Here is a 15,191-nt window from a genome sequence, read left to right as displayed (position 1 = left end):
TGCCTGATCAGTCAAAACAACTGAACTGAAGACATCCTGATTACAACAGATTACTCTCCATTCAGAATGCATGGGGATATGCCTGATCAGTTCTTTTCCGGTATAGAGCCTCTATGCCGGAAAAGAAAAACGCTAGTGTGAAAGTAGCCTAACCTGGAAGTTAGGGAAGCAGAGTAGCTTGCTGTGCTATGCTGTTTGTGCCAGCCCCCATTCACTACTATGGGAGTCACAGAAACAGCAGAGCACAGGTCACTCGGCCATTTCTGTAACTCTGACTACCCAGTGCTGGCGCTTACTGGAGCTATTCCCATCCATGCCACGAATGGCCGGGAATAAACCTCTAAATTGAAGGGGTTTTCCCATTAACAACATGCGTCTCCGATCCACCGGATAGTGGTTACTTGTATGACTGCTAGCTGGCCAACCGCAATAACGGGGGTCCCCGAGTCCCACTGCAAGCATGACCACTGCTCATTCACGTCTGTACAACTGACGGAGATAGTCAAGTGATGTACTCCACTGTCCCACCGCTGCTCCATTCACACAAGGGACTCAATTAGGCCCATTATCGTGATCGGTGGTGGGCCCAGTCATGGATAATACCATATACAGTACAGACCAAAAATTTGGACACACCTTCTCATTCAAAGAGTTTTCTTTATTTTCATGTCTATGAAAATTGTAGATTCAAACTGAAGGCATCAAAACTATGAATTATACACATGTGGAATTATATACATAACAAACAAGTGTGAAACAACTGAAAATATGTCATATTCTAAGTAGCCACCTTTTTCTTTGATTACTGCTTTGCACACTCTTGGCATTCTCTTGATAAGCTTCAAGAGGTAGTCCCCTGAAATGGTTTTCACTTCACAGGTGTGCCCTGTCAGGTTTAATAAGTGGGATTTCTTGCCTTATAAATGGGGTTGGGACCATCAGTTGCGTTGAGGAGAAGTCAGGTGGATACACAGCTGATAGTCCTACTGAATAGACAGTTAGAATTTGTATTATGGCAAGAAAAAAGCAGCTAAGTAAAGAAAAACAAGTGGCCATCATTACTTTAAGAAATGAAGGTCAGTCAGTCAGCCTAAAAATTGGGAAAACTTTGAAAGTAAGGGCTATTTGACCATGAAGGAGAGTGATGGGGTGCTGCGCCAGATGACCTGGCCTCCACAGTCACCGGACGTGAACCCAATCGAGATGGTTTGGGGTGAGCTGGACCGCAGAGTGAAGGCAAAAGGGCCAACAAGTGCTAAGCATCTCTGGGAACTCCTTCAAGACTGTTGGAAGACCATTTCAGGGGACTACCTCTTGAAGCTCATCAAGAGAATGCCAAGAGTGTGCAAAGCAGTAATCAAAGCAAAAGGTGGCTACTTTGAAGAACCTAGAATATGACATATTTTCAGTTGTTTCACACTTGTTTGTTATGTATATAATTCCACATGTGTTAATTCATAGTTTTGATGCCTTCAGTGTGAATCTACAATTTTCATAGTCATGAAAATAAAGAAAACTCTTTGAATGAGAAGGTGTGTCCAAACTTTGTCTGTACTGTATATTTTTTTAAAACATCTAAACTCCAACATGTATTTTAACTTTAGTGACCCTTTAATTATCGGATCTTCTCAGGCAAAAATATATAGCATTTGAAATGACTAGGCCTTGGATAACCCAAGTAATAATTATACTTAGCATAGAGGTGTGCACTGACAGTTATGGCCATAATGTCTGCCTGCTGCTACCTGCAAAATCATTAGGTGTTACGAGCCCGTAAAATAAATTCCTTTATCTGTTCTTAATGGGTTAATAGTCATCTAACACCACCACTGCCAACCGATGGATGTAATATAGCTGTGTACAACATAATAATACCAGTAAGTGACTCAGGAGAAGCTTTATGCCTTGTGTGACATCATTTTATCACCTTTGTATACTATAATTACCGTACGTAACACGGGATAGTTTGAGATCTGGATGGAGTGTCGCTAAAGAACATGGAATAATAGAAGGGTGCATGGCGGAATGGTCCTGGTGCTGTCATACAAAGTGCAGAGGGCGCAGCAGTTGCCTCTAGGTGTAACAGCAACGCCCCCGTTGCTCCTAGAGGCTCATTTGCATATATTAAAACATCGTTTTTCTCAGTAATGCGGGCACATATGGACATGGGACCAACACAGATGTCTTCAGCTGCCAAGTGCACATGTAACAGGTCAGCCAGTGTCATAGGGACAAATCTGCTGACCAGGGGTGCACCACCAATGAGGCCAGGTGAGGCGATCGCCTCAGATGGGGGCAGCAGGGGGGCAATGAGCGCTTTCATTGTGGCAAAGGGGTTAGGTTAAGAAATTCATTTTCAGCAGAAAGGCTAGGTGCACCCCTGCTGCCGACACGCCCATTGAAGTCTTTTGGTCCATGAAAAACCACTAATACAACACCGATGGCATTGGTTTTCATGGACCATTGCTAGATGCTCTGGAAATCCCTTTTCAGCCTAGCAGTGTCAGTGGAATACGGATAACATGCCGAGTGCAAACAAAATAGACACACAGACCAAACTCCGATCCTTCACGGATGAACCACTGTGAAGGACGTCATCACGGACACGGAAGATATGAAAGAGGACTAACGTGCACGGATTCCTTTTCGGCAGTGTCTCTTACCTGAGGGATATTCCTAATGCAACAACAGCTGTCGTATTTAGGAGCCCGCGGCGAGTGAAATATTTGTTTAGAGGACAATAAGGCGGTATGTTTGTGACTACCCGGCGTAACCTCGACTTCATTATGCTCCAGGGAGATTACAAGTGTATTCCTGCACCATGGTTTCTGCTTTCACGTTCTCTTCCCTTGCACATTTAACTCTAACTTGCCCGATGCGGCCGACTAGACAGTAAGCGGATATTGTTTGGCTCCTGACACCCACAATAAACACTCCATTACTCCTTTATTAATATCGGAGAGCGAGGGATTACGGCATTGTCCGCTGCCGTGTGATGCATCAGCACATTCAACTCTACAAATGCCGCCGGCCGTTAGTTTTGTACAATTCAGCAGCTCCAGAATCAGGAATAGCCTGATGCCTGCTGTATGGCATTGAGGTTCAGCCGTGCTGTAAACCCCTGAGAAAGGGAAGAATTAGCCTCAGCGCTGCCTCCATTCACAACGGAGCTGGCATTTGAAATGCAATAAGCTGGATTGAGTTTTAACAGTTTGGGCTCATATATGAAAGGGATACCGTGGCCGGCAGCAAGTTTCACAGGTTCTGCATAATATAGCCTGTGTTGTTAGTGTTTAGGGGGCCATTTTTTGCGTTCCATATGCGGAACCATTCATTTCAATGGTTCCGCAAAAAAACGGAATGTACTCTGTATGCAATCAGTTTCCATATTTCCGTTCAAAGATAGAACATGTCTTATTATTGCCCGCAAATCACGTTCCGTGACTCTATTCAAGTCAATGGGTCCGCAAAAAAAAAAACAGAACACATACGGAATGCATCCGTATGTCTTCCGTATCCGTTCCGGTTTTGCGGAACCATCTATTGAAAATTTTATGCCCAGCCCAATTTTTCTATGTAATTACTGTATATGCCATGCTTCCGTTGTCGTTTGCGATCCGCAAAAACGGAACAGAACCATTACTGAAAAAAATAAAGGAAAAACGGATCTGGGAAAAATGGCTCGCAAAACACTGAAAAAGCCATATGGCCATGTGACAGAGGCCTTAGTCTGGAGATTTTTCTGTTTGCAAAGAAATCTGTTGCCCCAATTTCCTCCTGGATTGTAAGCTCTTGGGTCAGGGCCAGGGCCTCTTTGTTGAATTGTTTCTTAGTTTCTTACTATGTCTCCTTTTGTGTGCACAAAATACATAAAGATTATTAGAATTATTATAAAAGAACTAGTCGCTTTAATTGTAATATGGAATAATTATATAATATATATGTTATGGACAGGAGCACATGCTTATGGTATGGGTCACAATAGTTTACCTTTGCCCACAATGGCTAATATGGAAACATTGATTGTTGCAGTGATCCTGTAAAGCCGCCTTAAAAAAAAAAAAAAAATTTTATGTTTGAGGCCTTACCTGATTTAGCATTTCTCTTTCAGGACAACATCGCCCTCTGGTGGGGATTATGGGTATAACATTTTATAAAGGTAATTGCATGAATCTGTTTATCCTTGGTGTACAGTACCATGCCTCGCAAGTGTCCCTCTTTTTGAGCCAGGTCCCTCTGTCCCTCTTTGATCCTTAAATGTCCCTCTTTTTGACCTGGGGAATTAATGTGCATTAATAAATTTACTACATTGCTTACTAAAGTAACAAGGAAGAAAAAGAATACTGAAACAGGAGCCGCACAACAGGTCTGGGCCATGTAAGCCGTGTATCGGCGCATGCCCATCTGAATCACCACAAATTCATGTATGAACCCCCACATCCATCAGCATAGTAACATAGTAACATAGTACATAAGGCCGAAAAAAGACATTTGTCCATCCAGTTCGGCCCGTTATCCTGCAAGTTGATCCAGAGGAAGGCAAAAAAACCCTGTGAGGTAGAAGCCAATTTTCCTCACTTTAGGGGATTAAAAATTCCTTCCCGACTCCAATCAGGCAATCAGAATAACTCCCTGGACCAACGACCCCTCTCTAGTAGCTATAGCCTGTAATATTATTACACTCCAGAAATACATCCAGGCCCCTCTTGAATTCCTTTATTGTACTCCCCATCACCACCTCCTCAGACAGAGAGCTCCATAGTCTCACTGCTCTTACCGTAAAGAATCCTCTTCTATGTCTGAGTACAAACCTTCTTTCCTCCAGACGCAGAGGATGTCCCCTCGTCACAGTCACAGTCCTGGGGATAAATAGATGATGGGAGAGATCTCTGTACTGACCCCTGATATATTTATACATAGTAATTAGATCTCCCCTCAGTCATCTTTTTTCTAACGTGAATAACCCTAATTTTGATAATCTTTCAGGGTACTGTAGTTGTCCCATTCCAGTTATTACTTTAGTTGCCCTCCTCTGGACCCTCTCCAGCTCTGCTATGTCTGCCTTGTTCACTGGAGCCCAGAACTGTACACAGTACTCCATGTGTGGTCTGACTAATGATTTGTAAAGTAGTAGGACTATGTTCTCATCACGGGCATCTATGCCCCTTCTGATGCAACCCATTATCTTATTGGCCTTGGCAGCAGCTGCCTGACACTGGTTTTTGCAGCTTAGTTTGCTGTTTATTAAAATTCCTAGCATGTAATAATATAAAGTGCATGAAATACATCAACAATAGATAAGAGTCAATAAATACTTATCATAAAAATGGCATGATGGGGGGTGTCTGTGGCGGTCAGAAGAAAAGCCCAACGCGTATCGCCAGACTTGCTGGCTTCCTCAGGAGTGCCTGCTTACTAAAGTGTCTGTATATTAGACCATAACATTAATTATTTGGTGCAATTTGGACCTTAGAATATCTATAATCCGATGATTTATATTTTATGTAAAAAAATAAATGAACTTACACTCACCTCACCGATCCCCAGCTGCTGTAGTTCCGACGAAGTCAGTAATTATATCCTGGGCGGAGTTAGAGGCGTGGCTGTTAGGAGTTATACTATGACAAAGGTTAAAAACTGTCATATCTATATAGCCTACAGGTGGCAGTAAACATGTTAACATGTATAACTCCTAACAGTGGCCTAGTATGGAAAAAGATGCAGTGATGCGCTCCGCATATATTGTCCCTCTTTGCAATTTTCTAAAGTTGGGAGGTATATACCAGGTTTTCTTTTTTTTTTTGCACACACTCGGACTGGCTCACAGGGGAACAGGTGAATTCTCTGGTGGGCCCCTGAGTAAAGTGGGCCCCTAGTCCTCCCCCCCCTGCACAAGTGGCACTACATATAGACAGGCAGTAGACCGTGTCTCAACTAGGGTGGCCAGACGCCCAGTTTTAGGCCAGATAGTCTGGTTTTCTGGCTCTCTGTCCTCCGTCTGGCGCAAGGCCTGGACGGACACAGGGATGTCCTCCTTTTTCAGTAGCTCACGCTCAGACAGCAGCACTGCTCTGTCTGAGCGTGAGCTGCAGCTACAAACTGACTGAGGCTTCTCTAACCCCCAGTCAGTCAGTAGAGCCCGCAGACATGGTTCTCTGTGGCTGACTGAGGGGGAGAGAAGCGCTCTGGTCTGCCCCCAGCCCATCTTACCATCTCATAGTTCTTTTATTTTTTCCCTCCTTTTGCCAGCAATGGGGGTGTGGTTTAGTGATCCAGGGGTGTGGTCTGTGATGTCCAGCTTTATGGGGTGAAGCCAGTGGCCACCCTAGTCTCAACCAACCTATGTTCCTATTAAAAACTGGGTAGATTTTTTAACAAACTATCCAGTTTTTATTAGAGAGGCACTGGGCAGGGTTGCCAACGAGAATATTTTATTTTACGTATCCCTAAATAACGGACAGCCAATAATTTTTATGGACAAATTGGAAAACCGTAATGAATGATAAAGATTATAAGCAATCCATGTCTATAGCTCAATATACTGATAAAGAACTCATTACCGGCATTTACTGCTGAAAATAATGATAACTACCACTGAAATATTTTAGTCAAGTACCACCAGTCTCAAAAAAAAAAAATCATGGACAAAAAAATTGTCTGTTTTTACGGACTGTCCAGAAATTTCTGAACGATTGGCAACCCTGGCACTGGGTGGCTGAGATGATTTGTATGCACAGAGGCAGGCCAGCCAGTATCATCAGGAATGTCACGAACCAGCAGGTGTGAACCCACTGTGCCACGTGTCCTTCCTCCTCTAAGGGCGTTGTCTAAGTGAACCCCTATATCTTCACAGTACCCCTGATGGTGGGGATAGACTTTCCCGAGGGGAAATGCCAGGTCGCTACCTCTTGAGGAGGATTGGCACACGAGGCAGCTAGTCCAGGTGGACCAGGAGGTACCTGAGAAATGTACCAGAGGTACAGGCGTTGTCAGCAGGCTGAGTCATTACCAGGAGTAACAGTGCAGGACTGAAGCATGAGGCAGAGGTGAAGTCAGACAGGCAATAGGTCAGGGCAGACGGCACAGGTACAGGTCAAGCAATCCGGGTCAACAACAGGAGAGTCAAGGCAAGCAGGCAGGGATCAAACAGGTAGCAGAGTCCAGGAACACAATACGAGTCAGGAACACCAGCGGATATCAGGAACCTTAGCAGGACACAAGGACCTTGACACTGAGGCATCTGGGAAGGGGGCTGAGCCATTTATATATGTGCAGGAGGGGCTAGGATTGGTTGGCAAGGTCACATGATCCAACCCATAAAACACAGGAAGTGACGAGCGCCGGCCCTTAAGGAAATGCTGCAGGAAACAAACAGCAAGCATGCTGTGGCCAGGGCTGAAAGGAAACACTGGCAGCAGATCACCGCTGAACACGGCGCCCGGGACCCCGGCGGTAAGCAGAGGAACTGTGGCGCACAGAAGCTCCTGTTACAGTATTCCCCCCTTACGCCCCCTCTTCTTCAGACCACGAGACAGAAACCTTTTTAGCAAGTTCAAGGCATGAATGTTCTCTTCTGGTTCCAAAGACCTCTCCTCAGGAACAAAGCCCTTTCAGTCCACAAGATAGTAGGTCTTGCCATGCTTCATAATATCCAGAATGTCTTTGACCTCAAATATCTCGTCAGAATCTTCAGATACCAGAGTTGGAGAAGAAGGAGCCGTCGAGAAGCGATTAATAACTACTGGTTTTAGTAAGGACACATCGAAGGCATTAGGAATATGCAGAGAGAGAGAGGCAGACGTAACTAATATTTCACTTCGTTGATCCTCCTCAATACTTCAAAGGGTCCAAGGAACCTAGAGGCAAACTTGAAACTGGGAAACCTTAAGCGGATGTTTTTAGAGGAGAGCCATACCTTATCTCCAGACAAGAACTGAGGCAGTTTTTTTCTTCTCTTGTCTGCATTCGTTTTCATGCGAGTCACCGCTTTGTTGATGCAGTCCTTTGTGTCATGCCACATCTTCAAAAAATCCCTAAAAGAGGAATCCGCAGCTGGTACCCCAGAATATGTAGGAACAGGGAGAGGAGTACGAGGGTGTTGTCCATAAACGACAAAGAATGGAGAGGATCCAGTAGACTCATTAGAGTGGTTGTTATAGGAGAATTCAGCCCAAGGTAGCAATTGTACCCAGTTGTCGTGTTGGGCTTGAACAAAATGCCAGAGATACTTCTCTAATATTTGATAGACCCGCTCAACTTACCCGTTGGTTTGGGGATGATAACCGGAAGAGAAGTCCAGCTCAATTTCAAGCAGCAGGCAAAGAGATCTCCAGAGCTTAGAGGTAAACTGGACTCCACGATCGGAAACAATATGCCAAGGTAGACCATGCAAGCAAAAGCAGAATATGTGTCTCAAGAACAATTTAGCAAGTTCAGCAGCCGAAGGCAGTTCAGCCAAAGTAATGAAGTGTGCCATCTTGGAGAACCGGTCCACAACAACCCAGATAGCTGTACATCTGGCAGAAGAGGGCAGATCTGTAACAAAGTCCATGGCAATGTGTTGCCATGGGGCATCAGGAACAGGAAGTGGTAACACAGCCCTGGTGGTTTGGTCCTGGAGACTTTATTCTGAGCACAGATGGTGCAGGCAGACAATTAATCACGCACATCCTTAGACAGTGTGGGCCACCAGTAGTGGCAAAACAAAAGTTCTGTACTCTTGCGGAACCCTGGGTAACCAGCCAGTTTGGAGTTGTGCCCCCAAGCTACAATATGTTTTCTCTTGGCAGATGGCACGAATGTCTTCCCAGGAGGCAGGGCCAGCCTTTGGGGTGTGCGGGCTGTGCGGCCGCACAGGGCGCCATAGCAACAGGGGCGCTGGGCGGCCGACAGCTCGCAATGTAATATGCGTCAGGCGAGGCTGCACTTGTGTTCTCCCTCGGGGCGCCCCCTTCATCTCCCCCTCCCCTGTCTGACCTGATTCCTCCTCCCCTGTGTCTGACCTGCCTGCTGCCCCCGCCGCTGCCAATAAGAAGAGAGACGGGAGGAGGAGGGGAGGGGCTGTGGCCACTGTGCCACCAACGTTTCTTATAAAATTATACAAATACAGGGGGCGGGTGCCGGAATCAAATAGCCGGCACCCGACCTCTGTGACAGGGAGCTGCGATCAGCTGCAGTTGAGTTAACCCTTCAGGTGCGGTACCTGAGGTGTTAACTGCTGCTGATCGCAGCGCCCTGTCACAGAGGTCGGGTGCCGGCTATTTGATTCCGGCACCCACCCCCTGTATTTGTATAACTTTATAAGAAACGTTGGTGGCACAGTGCGCCCCCCCCCCCCAACACCCCAGTATAAGAAACGTTGGTGGCACAGTGCGCCCCCCCCCCCCCCAACACCCCAGTATAAGAAACGTTGGTGGCACAGTGCGCCCCCCTCCCCCCCCCCCCAACACCCCAGTATAAGAAACATTGGTGGCGCAGTGGGAAGTGCCAATGAGGGTTAAAAAATAATTTAAAAAAATTAACTCACCTTCTCCAGTTTATCGCGTAGCTTCCGGTCTCCTGTTCTTTCTTCAGGACCTGTGGTGACGTCACTGAGCTCATCACATGGTCCATTACCATGGTGATGTATCATGTGATGAGAACAGTGATGTCACCACAGGTCCTTTGACAGGTCATGAAGAAAGAACAGGAGACGATCAATTGGAGGAGGTGAGTTAATTATTTTTTTTATTTTTTAACCCTCATTGGCACTGCCCACTGCACCACCAATGTTTATTATATTGAGGGGGGGCGCACTGCACCACCAATGTTTATTATATTGCGCCACCAATGTTTATTATATGGGGGGGGCGCACTGCGCCACCAATGTTTATTATACTGGGGTGTTGGGGGGGGCACACTGCGCCACCAATGTTTATCATACTGGGGTGTTGGGGGGGGGGGCGCATTGCGCCACCAATGTTTGTTATATTGGGGGGGGCCCACTGCGCCACCAATGTTTATTATACTGGGGTATTGGGGGGGGCGCACTATGGGCCAGTGCACAGGTGCGGTGATCAGATGGATGTTCTCAGCTGGACACCGGCCGACACTGCGCATGCGCTGGGAGCCTCACCAGCGGTTAGGGTAGGGAAAAAGCACTGGTCTGTACGTAATTTTTCCCTTCCCTAACCGCCGGTGAGGCTCCATTTTTTTGCATAATATTTGCAATAAATTCGTGAATTCAGTGTAGGTTAGATAGTGATATAGTGTAGCTGATAGGAATTACTGTTTCTCTGCTGTCCATACATACATGCTACAGACATAGTGCTGTGATCAGGGCATACATGCTACAGACATAGTGCTGTGATCAGGGCCGGCTCCAGGTTCATGTGGCCCCTTGGGCGATAAAGTCTCAGTGGGCCCCCTTACATAGTGATAACTCTACAGATAATGTAGTAGATATCACCTGCAGTCCTATGTAAAACCACAGATAACACAGTGATGGCTATCTGAGTACAGAAAATGTTAGTAGTGTTACTTGCAGTCCTATGTAAAACCACAGATAACACTAGTGTAGATCATGCGGTAGTGTTACCTACGTCCTTAGTGTGCCTCCCTGTGTCTATCCTACAGGACTCCATGCTGGCAGTGCTGCCTCTTCTTCCTTCTTCTTATTGCCCTGCTCAGAACATCCTGATGCAGCTATGTCAAGACATAGGAACACTGGGCATGGTGATGGAGACACACACACACACAGGGAGAGACACACACATACATATGGACAGACACTTATACGATGGTGAGATCGTCACAGCACCTGCTGTGTATGGGGCAGGCTCACCGCTGCAGTCCGCTCCATCCATTGTCTCCGCACCGCATAGTGAGTGGGGCTGCCACATTATGTACATACATGTATATGGATGAGGAAAAGAAATGTGCAGTAAGCCGGATTGGACTAATGCACACTGGCGCTATAATATGCACTGACTGAGTCAGGTGTAAATGATGGTTAAGAGTTTTGTTTGTGACGCCAATTGCAGTGTGCGCAGGTTACAGTCTCAGGGCCCTTTAACCGCCTCACGTCCGCCCATAGGATATAAACGTCCTATGGGTGGACGTCTATTTCTGACAGCACGTTTTAAAACGTCCTGTCAGAAATAGCAGCTGCACGCTAATCGTGCAGCTGCTGATCGGGTTGCCCGCTGTCAGTGACAGCAGGGCAACCCTAAGACAAGGCAGGGACAGTGCCCAGGTGTCCCTGCCTTCACGATCGCTGCAGACACAGCGCTCACCGAGCGCTGTGTCTGCAGAGAAGGAAGCGCTGTGCGCTTCCTGTTCCGGCCCGGCGGTCATGTGACCGCCGTGACCGGAGAGTGCAGGGGCTGTGTGAGGTCTCTCAGAGACCTCGATCAGCCCTGCTGTGAGGCTGTACAGCGCTGGATTGCTGCTGTACAGCCTCTATAGGGGTGCATTTGTCCTGTAACTGGGGCTACTATCTCAGCCCCAGTTACAGGAGAAATCAACTGTGAAAAAAAAAAAAAAAAGTGAAGCAAATGTCCCCCAGAGGTCTTGTATGACCTTATGGGGGACGAAAAGTGTAAAAAAAAATAAAAAAAATAAAGGGTTGAAAAAAATCAAATAAAATAAAGTTTCACATGTAAAAAAAAAAAAAAGTTCCCAAGTTAGGAATAAAAAAAAAAAATTAAAAATAGAAAAAATAAAGTAAAATAGACATATTTAGTATTGCCGCGTCCGTAAAAACCAGCTCTATAAAAATATCACATGACCTAACCCCTCGGATGAACACCGTAAAAAATAAATAAAAAAAACTGTGTCAAAACAAGCAATTTTTGTCACCTTGCATCACAAAAGGTGCAACACCAAGTGATCAAAAACGCGTATGTCCCACAAAATGGTACCAATAAAACCGTCACCTCATCCCGCAAAAAATGAGCCCCTACATAAGAGAATCTCTCAAAAAATAAAAAAACTATAGCTCTTAGAACATGGAGACACTAAAACATCATTTTTTTGGTTTCAAAAATGCTATTATTGTGTTAAAGTGAAACAAATAAAAAAAAGTATACATATTAGGTATTGCCGCGTCCGTAAAAACCAGCTCTATAAAAATATCACATGAGCTAACCCCTCGGGTGAACACCGTAAAAAAAAAAAAAAAAAAACTGTGTCAAAACAAGCAATTTTTGTCACCTTGCATCACAAAAGGTGCAACACCAAGTGATCAAAAACGCGTATGTCCCACAAAATGGTACCAATAAAACCGTCACCTCATCCCGCAAAAAATGAGCCCCTACATAAGAAAATCTCTCAAAAAATAAAAAAACTATAGCTCTCAGAACATGAACACATTAAAACATAATTTTTTGGTTTCAAAAATGCTATTATTGTGTAAAACTTTAATAAATGAGAAAAAGTATACATATTAGGTATCACAACGTCCGTAACAATCTGCTCTATAAAAATGTCACTTGACTGAACCCCTAAGGTGAACGCTGTAAAAATAAATAAATAGAAACTGTGCTAAAACAACCAATTTTTTGGTCACCTTGCCCCATAAAGTGTTATATTGAATGATCAAAAAATCATATGTACCCAAAAATAGTACTAATAAAACTGGCACCTTATCCCCTAGTTTCCAAAATGGGGTCACTTCTTGGGAGTTTCTACTGTAAGGGTGCATCAGGGGGCTTCAAATGGGACATGGCATCTAAAAACCATGTGGAGTTCCTTTCCTTCTGCGCCCTGCTGTGTGCCCATACAGCAGTTTACGACCACATGTGGGGTGTTTCTGTAAACCGCAGAATCTGGGTAATAAATATTGAGTTTTGTTTGGCTGTTAACCATCGATGTGTTAGAGAAAAAAATTGATTAAAATGGAAAATCTGCCCAAAAAGTGAAATGTAAAAATTTGATCTCCATTTTCCTTTAATTCTTGTGGAACGCCTAAAGGGTTAACAAAGTTTGTAAAATCGGTTTTGAATACCTTGAGGGGTGTAGTTTCTACAATGGGGTCATTTATGGGGGTATCCACTATGTAGGCCCCACAAAGTGACTTCAGACCTGAACTGGTCCTTATAAAGTGGGTTTTGGCAATTTTCTTAAAAATTTGAAGAATTGCTTCTAAACTTCTAAGCCTTCTAACGTCCTAAAAAAATAAAATGACATTTCCAAAATGATGCTAACATAAAGTAGACATATGGGGAATGTTAAATAATAAATATTTTATGAGGTATCACTTTCTGTTTTAAAAGCAGAGAAATTGAAATTTAGAAAATTGCGATTTTTTTTAAATTTTTGGGTAAATTTGGGATTTTTTCATAAATAAAGGTGAAATATTTTGACTCAAATTTATGACTATCATGAAGTACAATGTGTCACGAGAAAACAATCTCTGAATGACTTGGATAAATAAAGGCGTTCCAAAGTTATTACCACATAAAGTGAGATATGTCCGTTTTGCAAAATTTGGCCTGGTCAGGAAGGGGGCAAAGGGCCCAGATGGGAAGTGGTTAAAGGTGTTGCAACTCACGTACCAGGTGAGGAATGCCAGAGTGGTATAATGTCTCTGTGTTGTAGTAATAATAGTGTCAACGGTGTCTCCTACCTTGGTACGGCTGGATCCTGGCTCACTTGCAATAAATGAGTGTGTTGCTAGTAGGAGTAATTGAGGAACTTGGTAGTAATAAATGAGATCCAGACGAAATATAAATTCAACTTGTCTTTACTGGAGGCAGCATTAATCCATACGAGTTACAGCAATAGTCTTGGGTCCCAGCAGGTATTGGCAATATGTGGCAGGAATCAATATCTCTTCTGCTTCTATCATGTGGAAAAAAGGTGTGTGGACGAGCACTCTACCAATTGACACACATTTATTTGAGAAATTGATATAATTAGCTAGCAATATAAAATTGATAATACAATTCAATAAAATAGTACAATAAAATACAAATACATTGATACAGCCACAATGGGGTGAATGGTTATACTCAATGATATACAATGTCCAACAATCCTATGACGAAAGTGATATAAAGGCCTATATGTCCATAGGAGTCCAATGAGGCCCTAATAAGTAGGAATAGTGTAGGTATAACTCCACAAGTTCTGGCAGTCTACCAGTATTAGTGTATCAGGTATTAATCCCGTAACATACAGTGTTGTTGATAGAATAGAGATGGACTTGCCGGCTTTTCAGCCGCTTACCTCCCCTTCGTATATAACTTCAGTCCTGCGGTTTGTTCAGACTGGATAAGTGGGGCTCGTCAGTGCGGCGTCTCCCGTCACTGTATTCAATAACCGGGCTTACCTCTTCATGTGGATAATGTACTTTGTTCTTGCAGTGCGGGTACAGCACGTGGAACGTCCCGGTTAGTATGAAGGGCCGGCGTCTCACAATGCTATGCGTTGGTATCCGCGTCGGATACTTGCGGAGTAACACTTACGTCACTTCCTGTGGATTCCGGTAGTGACGAATATTGCGTCCGATGATTCCAAGCTGCAATTTTCGAATATTTAGTATTGCAGATATCAAAGTCCTTTTTGCATGGCCATGCAATTGAAGAAGTATCGACAGGTATATGGCGTGAAACCCAGACGCGTTTCGGGAGTTGTCACTCTCCCTTCCTCAGTGGTTGCGCCATACCTGTCTAAACACGCCTTATATACTTCTCTAGGTTATCTTCAAAGACTGGAACGGACCTCTGGATTTGTTCCTTCCATTTCTGCACAATTTAATGTCTGAGACTTCTAGTTTTCACAGTCTGTTGTTTATTGTATATATATCTCAATTTTAGGTATCGGAAAGTCTCAGATCACCTTTCAATCATTGATATGTTTAACAAATTTCCCTTTCTTGCAAATATCAAAAGAGAAAAAACGTAACAAAATTCCATTCAACATATACCCCATTGATGGATGCATCCTATTATTTAAAACCAGAGTAGTAATTTATACTAAATAATTTATGCTAAATAAAATATTTTAATAAATATAAATATATAAAATGTATAAGTAAAAATGAAATAGAAATGGATGTGGATAATTCAAAAAGGTGTATCGATATAGTGGGTCTTTATCACAATATAATGGATATTAATCAAAATCTAAATTACCGATAGCGGATATAAATCCATTATTCCTATCGTCAATATCGCAATATATGCCCAAGCACATGTGATATGCCCAAG

Source organism: Bufo bufo, chromosome 9 (genome assembly GCF_905171765.1).
Source record: "Bufo bufo chromosome 9, aBufBuf1.1, whole genome shotgun sequence".
Lineage (NCBI taxonomy): Eukaryota > Metazoa > Chordata > Amphibia > Anura > Bufonidae > Bufo > Bufo bufo.
The sequence above is the reverse complement of the archived record's forward strand: the minus strand, read 5'-3'. Positions refer to the sequence as shown.